The 9,105-nt window shown below is 30.1% G+C and overlaps 1 long non-coding RNA gene across 1 annotated transcript; it reads right to left on the reverse strand.

The window, feature by feature from the left end:
- Positions 1–290: 290 nt before the first annotated feature.
- Positions 291–4,484, reverse strand: LOC132726566 (uncharacterized). The gene is made up of 3 exons (XR_009625216.1): positions 4,471–4,484; positions 2,351–2,378; positions 291–440 (listed from the first exon to the last, which is right to left on the reverse strand). It is a non-coding gene; the product is annotated as an uncharacterized LOC132726566 (long non-coding RNA).
- Between the last annotated feature and the right edge of the window lie 4,621 nt (positions 4,485–9,105).

Here is a 9,105-nt window from a genome sequence, read left to right on the forward strand (position 1 = left end):
AGTTTACCTAATACATAATATATACAAGAGAAGGTGTTTATAGCTAAAAGCTAATTCTTGAAAGTCCTTTATATTTCTAGAATTAATATTTCCATTGAAAAACAGTTAATATCTATAGCTGGATAATGATACCCATAATAACTGCCTTGAGAATTGCATAGGATTACACATCATACTTAGCTGACATGATATGTATCATTATACGATATAGACAAAACCCTTGATCTAAAATTTGATGCATAAGCCTATGATTAAATAATTCTTTCTTTTCTGTATCAATCAAGCTGTATCAAGCAAGAGAAAAGAAACGATTTCTGATAGCAGTATAGCTAGAATATCTTTTTAATTTAAATTATTTCTGTCACCCTTATTTCGCATCCGGGACAATCCATGCCTACAGCAAAGTGAACTTTTTCCAAAAGCTTCAAATAATTGTAAATCTGAAAAAAACACAAGAAAAAAACATAATTAGGATAGGAATAAAATGAAAGGAAAATCGATAACGAGTGAATTGCATCAAAATCGTACAAAGTATAACACACAGTATGAAGTATAAAACAAAATGCTTGCGATATAACAAACCAAATATTGACGATTGCTGTACTTATCTATATCATTGTTTTCAGAAATTTCATGAAGACCACATTGTATTAAAAAAAAAGAAATCGATTATTTTGATATGATATGATTGATTATTAAGACTAGTATTAATATTCTTTATCAAATCGACACTCAATGTATCATAACAGGCTTGCAAATGGAACTGACAAAAAAAACGTCTTTATTATATTCGATATCGGCAAACAATACGAAAAACATTTAAACGTCATGAAAAGGCATTGATTGATTAGTATTCAGGTTAAACAACCAATCACTTTTCAGCAAAGTTTTTTTCTCCTGTAAAAGTTGCTTGCAATGACCTTATTCAAATGTACGTTGCAAACTTCCTATATTACATTTGAATAAAATATATATCTGATTTTTTTTTTTTTGCTATTGATAATTCAATAAAATATATCATAAGTAATGATGGTCCAAGAACAAAAAGCACGTCGTTGATGAAGTGGTTAAGATCGTTGAATTCAAATTACTTGCCCGTCACCGCTGTAGATTTTGACTTTTTTTCTTAAAAAATTTGAATTCTTTGTTATAATGATGAAGCTACCTAGCAAACTTTCGAAAAGTCGGTGATTCTTCTCACGTGCCCGCTCTTGTAATAATTCACGAGGGGGGGGGGGGCGTGAGTTTTTACTCTTTCAGTAATGCTTGTTAAGTCTGATGTATGTGTACGACGTAAAACCGCCAGAAAATATCAAAGACAGAAAGCATTATTCTGTAAATTCTTTGTTTGGAAAGTAAGGTGAATCGGTATTGTTATATTTTATCATTGTTTTGTATAAATATTCATTAAATCGCCTTGCAAATGAATTTGTTTTTCATTTATTTCTGTCCTTATTTCTCAGAACAATCTTTCTTTTGTTATTTAAGTACCTGAGTACGTCCCATAATAATGAACATAAAGGCATTTTATTGCATTAGCCTGCAAATTCAGATAATAAATTTATACTAATGATGTGGACAAATCATTCCATCTGATTTTATAAAAGTCATTGATCGATGATTATAATTATTTTATTTATACCTATACATGAGTTAATTTAAATAAATCATTTGGACAAATCATTCCGTTTAATGGAATAAAAAGTCTTTGACAGATCTTAATATTCATTTTGAAACATACCTATACATTTACATGTCTTATGTGTCAGAATGTTGATTGCTTTTGCTTTGATTTTGGACAGTTCTCTGTCATCAATAAGTATAAGTTTATTTTCAAAGGAACGAAGATAACGATATGATGTATTCAAGTAGTATGATCACGAAGAAAACAAAAATAAGCAATGCATAATATTGAACTATCGTAAAATGAGTTTATCATTTGATAAAACCTATTATTCATCGCTGTGTTTTACTTTGTCATGTTTTTTAAATGTAATTGTTAACATAAACACATACTTATTTACAATAAGAACGACCAATACTATACACAAGAACAACTAAGAATTTATATATCGATTGTCACTGTGTCCATACAAATAAATGGATACCTTGTAGTACGATTACTCTGATTTACCAGTTGAAAAGCCTTTTGTACTTACAATTTAAGCTACACAGTTTTACTTTTTGTATATTTATACTTTATAATCATATATTATATCTAAATCATTAATTATGAAATAAATTACACACTTGAGATTATGTAGATAAAATCAATGGTTTATACATAGAATTAATTAATATGTTTATACATGTTGTTTGTATTACCAAATTGAATATTAATTTTTCTTACCATTTCCCCGTTGTGTGAAAATGAGACCCTGAAAAAGACAATGATATTAAAGTACACAATTATTATATAAATATGAATAGTTAGTTCAGTTTGATATCTGTTCGGTTTCCTTTTTGTATGTGATTTTTAAAACAAGCCTTTATTTAAACTCTGTGATAAATATTATACCTGCCTATTATATTTATTAGTATATACCAGCTGAATTGATATGTCACCAGGTTTTACCCTCAAGTACTACTAAAGTACATGGGAAATTATAATTGTAGAGCATACTCAAATAGCTGCAGGTTTATTTTTGTCGCGCCGGTTTTAGGCAAATTTAACCCCTGTTTTTACGCGCTTAAAAATGAAAACTATCTTAAATTGATATTTTTACTAAAAGGTTTAAAAGTTAATATGTTTTGTGTTTCTATCTTGACTACTTTTTTTTAATAAAACATCAATGAAAGTTTGCATTTGTCATGGCAAAGTGTGTTTTGTCATGGCATTTCGTTTAATTTGCCATGTCAGAGGAGAAAGCGACCATCACTTGTTACCCATTTATACATTCTTATTATATTTATAATTGTTTTAGTTACCCGATTAAAATATTTTATTTCTCTAACGAATAGACAGTCAGTTTATATGTAGTAAATATAATACCATTGTAGATCTCAAATACATGTATTTTAAAAAGGAACAATTTATTCAAATAAGTGTTTTAAAAGATTTAATGATTTATAACCCACCTCACTTGTCAAATATCATAATACAACTGCGTCAATAATGTGGCGATCGCTATTGATATATATTGATGTGATTAAAATTTAATTATCATCAATCAGTATTACATATGAGAATTAGTCAATAAGGTTATCATACTTTATCAATAAATTTTTTAAATATAAAGTAATAAAAATTTACTCCAGATGTGTTCACTTCAATATCGAAGTTGTAAGTCAAACGAATCATACACATGTATTAAATGCAGTCAATCAAGTGCAATGATGATTATGAAAGATAGATAATTACATATATAACATATATTTGTATAAATCATAAATAGTACCACACAGAACATCAGCACACTTAATTGAAATTAATATCGGACTTTCAGAGTATCTAATCATACGCATTTCATAAGCATCTGAGCTTGATTTCTGAAAGCAAACAAAATTGATATTTATTTCTCAAAAATTGCAAGTGACAAATTCACAGAAAACTGAACTTCGAAAAAACACAAAATGCTCTGAGATATGGGCAGCGGACATGCCAAGTGCGTACTAAAAAGTGGGCAAACCTAAAAAGGGTGGTCAAAAAAAACAACTGATTCAGGCCTATATCTTTGGACTGGAAAAGGGTTTTTTTACATACTGATAAACATACTGTTTTTTACATTCATTATTTTATTTAATTTAAGATAAAACCAAATTAAGTAAAAACAAATATTTTACAGTAATAATATTTGACTTGGTTGACATATTGACCATCCAATAAGCATCACCATCACAGACGCGTATTGTCAAATAACATACAAATAATAATCACTTGTATCTCGCTGTAGGCTATGTGCGACATTCATTTGAACAATTAAAATATATATGATTAATTAGACAATGACGAAATACCAAATGAGCTAAAGTTGCACTTTTATACCTTTATCGAATAAGATTAAAATCTGCAATATATTGAAAAAGATCTCAAACAGATGTCATCGTCTAAGGGGAAATGTACATGCCTGGTGATATTTTTCTTTGAATTTCCAGTCACATAAGTGGCTGAAACAAAGCCACAAGAAGCAAGTAAAGCTTGTTTTCTTCCGAGCACGAGTAGAAAGAAAATAGATTTGTAAATTCATCACTGTATCCGATACAACTTTGTAACAATGACACAAAGTCAATCAATACAACGTGGACACACAATACTAGAACAAACCTTATCCGTTTCTTTCAATCAAATTTAATAACCAATAATAATCAGATTTAGCAAAAATATAATTAACAGAATAAGTAAATAATGACGTCCATATACGTTTATAACCCACGTATACAATTTAGAGTATTAATGAAGAAAAAGAATATTTATCTTTTAAAAACATAAATAACAAATGTTCGAAATATATAATAAGATATTGTACTCACTCTGGGATCAGCCTGAAACATATAAGTACGAATGATAGATAAAAAGTGTAACACAGTAACGCTGAATTCATCTTTATAATATTTATGTTCTACATGTTCTATTGCGTAAAGTGTTTAAAATAAATTGTAAAGTAACCGATGATACAAAATATAAAACCTTAAAGCTATTAGTAAGGATAGATTCAAACATGAAATAAAGAAGTACAAACAAAATATGATTAACATTGTTAGACTAGATATGTTATATATGCATCGACAAAATTTCCCCAAACACTGGACAAATGTTTGCATATCTGTGTTAGATTTTGTTAAGCAGAACTTTTCATTTAAAGCAGTAACACTTTGGCAATGCATCTTCGTTTATTCAAAACAATATATTTCAATTAGTCCATTAATAAAACATATCATCAGTAGAAAAAGTATACTATTCTTAACACGTTTCTATAGCAAATTTATAGCCTTTTATAAGTTTGGAATAGTGTGAAGTCAGCAAATTAACATTCACTAATTATCATTATTTTTATATGCTATTTTGTTATTGATATAACTAGACATTTTGAGCAACAATTTAATAGTTCGGTTTGTCGAAACAATATTAACTTCAAATTAGTATAAATGTTCGAAAAGAAAACGTAAAAAGAACACGAAAAAACGAACAAGAAGCATCCTTTTATATTGCAATTGTGCTAGTGCATCTTTTGTTCGTGATATAACGACAGCAACATTATCCCCTATATTTAAACGCATTTTCTGCAAATAGAAATTAATGCGCGAATATGTTGTTGTAAATATTGAAAACTCTTCATTACTGTATGTTTAAAGAGTAAAATATGTAGCTAAATATTAATCTGTCTGCGTCATAACATTATTTCTTTTATTATCATTACTCTTGAGGGATCTCCTTTCTTTTTATTTGGTAACATATATGTTATATTACACTAGGCATAACAAATGCAATGCAGTATGCAGCAAAAAAGTACGATTTAATTTTAAAAAATGCAGTTGATGAAATAAAAAACATGCCTATTACTTTATACATAATCTATATTACCGATGCTGGTCAGCCTAAATGATGACACTTTATCATAATTAATATTGTTCTGGAGATATAAGATGCTCAAATAGATGACATGATAAACCTGTGGCATTTGGTATAAATGGTGCTCAAAAAGATGACATGATAAAACCAGTAGCATTTAGTAATTTATCAATTTATCAATCGTTGCTTTGAATAGTATGAACAAAATGTTCTTTGATTAAGAGCCTGCTGTAAAAAGACATTCATTATGCGGATGATATATAAATATACAAGATTTTATACTTTTTATTTAGAAATTTTCATATTGTCATAAACATATTTCACATTCCTAACCTGTAGGGTAGCATTGACTCAATGTTGTTATAGTAATTCCATTTCCATGATATTGTCCTAAAAACAACGTGAATTTAAATGATATTCCTATAATAATTGCCTTTTCTTGCCATGTTCTCCTCAAATGTGCCTCTTGTTAAATCCGTTGAATATTATTAAGCGAGTAAAACGCCGTTTAAACGTATGAATTGGTTATTCCTAAGTCATATTTTTAATCGAACTGTTTCTTTCAAAACATAATAGATAAGATTAACTCTGAAAAGCACAACTTTAATTACGAAGTTATTTTTTTAAAGACAGCCATATATGTATAGCACCACAACAAGTACCAATGCCTTCAGATTAATGCTAATTTTTATAAACATTTTGAAAATTCATTTAAAGTAAGACATTGTGAAGTGATCAAACAAATTATTGACACACTGCAAAAGGTATTTACAATTCACGTGACTGTGTAAATAACGCAGAAGAAGTGGTGTGATAAATATTGCCAAAAATACTCATTAATTGTAGAAAACAGCTTTGTACTTCAATCTTAAAACGTTTTTATTATTCCTTAGAAATTCTGCTCAAATGGAGACGAGCAGCTTTCGACATGATCCGATGCTTAATGTTATTTTTATTTTTAAATTGCTAATAGCTACACTCGCCGATGATATATAAAATGATATATCTTTATTGTAATAATAATCTTAATCAGCAACAACATTTTATATTTATTTACAGACATTACTAAACATAGTGAAAGTAAGCCAAATGACTAGACACGTTGAATTAAAAAAAATAATGTTCTATTAATTTATATGATTTTCTTTCCATATTTTGTTTTTGTGTTTGCGTTTAGCGGGACATTGACACATAATTGGCTATACCTCGCCGAACACGATGATTGCTTAAATAAGAATATTAAAAATAAAGGAAGGGATTATTACAATGTCTTAAACTTATACAAATTATATTAGGATACAAGTTTATTCATTTAAGAAATCGATCAATGCTTTGGAAGGAATTGAGTCAAAAGGTTTTAAAAGTGAGTTTAACCCGGTTATATCTATCACGAACCTGTTCAATTCATTGCATTCAAGAAGAAAATGTTTGACGATAATTTATAACAACCTTTATAACAAGGAACATTATCGCCTATTAAGAGATAAAAATGTGTATATTTAGTGTGATCTATTCGATATCTAATAAGAACCTCCTGATTATGTTTAACAATTTGGGGATACAACATTCTGTAGGAGTAAATCAGACCTGCCATTCATGGCTTCTGCAACTCAATCAAGTAAAGTATTAGACCTGGATGATCCTACATTTCGGTAATTAGACAATTAGAACACTTTCGTCCAACCTAATTGCATAATGATTCTGGTACTATCAATAGCATTAATATAAGCATCCAACTAAAAACATAATTTATCAAAGTTGTTATCTTGTGCTTATTCATTAATTTTCACAACGGTCTTTATACATGAGCGTGAATATTCAAGAAACAACATCGTATATCATATGTAATGGGAGGCTCCATAGGGACGCCAATATTGGGGAAAGTACATATTGTTCAATAAAAGGATCAAGCGTCGTAGATTATCTACTTGTACACATGAATGATTTGAATTCCATTTCTGACTTTTCAGTCGCCGAACCCAACGAATTTTCCGACCATAACGGATTAAGTTTAAATATTCCTTGTAATACGGGGAAGTCAAAAACCGGGCCCGCGAAGCGGGTCCGGGCTTTGGCTTGCCCGGCTATAGACTACGCGTGTATATTTAAAAGAAAATCAAATAAAAACAATTAAAAAATATATAGAATTCTACACCTATCAATGAAATTTTCAATGTCAGTTCTAGTCGGGCGCCGCCATTTACAATGTAACTCAATGATAATAGGCGGGGTATTCCCATAACGGAACAAATCTCAACTTTTCGGATAAATAATAAACGTCGAGTGTTCCGAGTGAAAACGGAAGCGGCGCATTTAATACCGAATGACACCTTTAAAACGGAAAGAATGAAAGGAATTTTTAGAGACTTCCCCGTGCATAGGCTTTGTCTAATTTCATATTAAAGTAAATGATAACTCTAATCAAACTGAACAGTGTGATACCATTATTAAATGGGATGAAAATAAAAGGGAATCATTTTTAAACCTGCTTCGATCAAAAAGGAACATATTAAATGATAAAATTGAACAGATTTGTAGCAACGAAAATGTTAAAATTATTGCAGATAGGTTTATTGAAAGTTTACACGAATGTGCATCTAATGTCTTTAGCGTAAAGCGTAAACACAATAATTCTTGTAAAAATAAATGGTATAAATATAATAGTAATTAAATATGGCGGCGTAGCGTACGCGTTTTTTGTGAGCGGAGAAAAAAAATATAAGAATCTGTAATTTATTGGACTATTTTGATTTTTTTGGAAAATATTTTATTAGCAAAAGGTGTTGTTTGTTAAAAGTGGTTAGTTTTACGGATTTAAATGGATTCAAATGGATATAGACACTAGATTTGCTGTATCTGTAAGTAATCGTTTCCAAATTTTGCAAGGGCGCAAAAGTGACGAACAAAGGAAAATGCAATCATTGAACATATCTAGACAAAACTTCGAAAATAGTTCTGTAGACAATAAACTGCTCTTGATGTTTGATGAGTTACGTTCTATTCGAGATGAGCAGGCTAATTGTAAGCATGAAATGATAAACTTTCAGCAAACACTTGGTACACTGAATGAAAAACTAGTTGAAGTCATTCACACTGCTGATACCCAGTCCCAATTCATGAAAACACTTGCTTACAAATCAATCGATGCTGAAGCCCGATCGAGACGCAACAATCTGATTTTTCGTGGTTTTGTGGAAAATGAAGGTGAAAATTGTACCTCACTTATTTTAGATTTTATCGAAAATCGGCTGACCATTAGAAGTAACGACGTTCGAATCGCACGTGCTCACAGGCTTGGCATGAAGGATCGTAGAAAGCATATACAGCGCAGACCTATAATTGTCAATTTCACTGAATTCTGCGATGTGGAAATCATTATGAAAAATGTGACGTTGCTGAAAAATACCGGGTTTTCGATTGACTATGATTTCCCTAAAGAAATACAAGAAGCCCGATCCCGCTTGTATCCACGCATGAAAGGTCTTAAAAGACAGAACCCCCAGGCTAAGATCGTAATGGTATACCCGGCCAAGCTCCTCATGGACGGTAAACTTATAGGCGACGAGCTACCAGAGTGGAATTCTTATATCAGGGCG

This window comes from Ruditapes philippinarum, unplaced genomic scaffold, assembly GCF_026571515.1.
Source record: "Ruditapes philippinarum isolate M1 unplaced genomic scaffold, ASM2657151v2 ctg17851_1_1_1_1, whole genome shotgun sequence".
Classification (NCBI taxonomy): domain Eukaryota; kingdom Metazoa; phylum Mollusca; class Bivalvia; order Venerida; family Veneridae; genus Ruditapes; species Ruditapes philippinarum.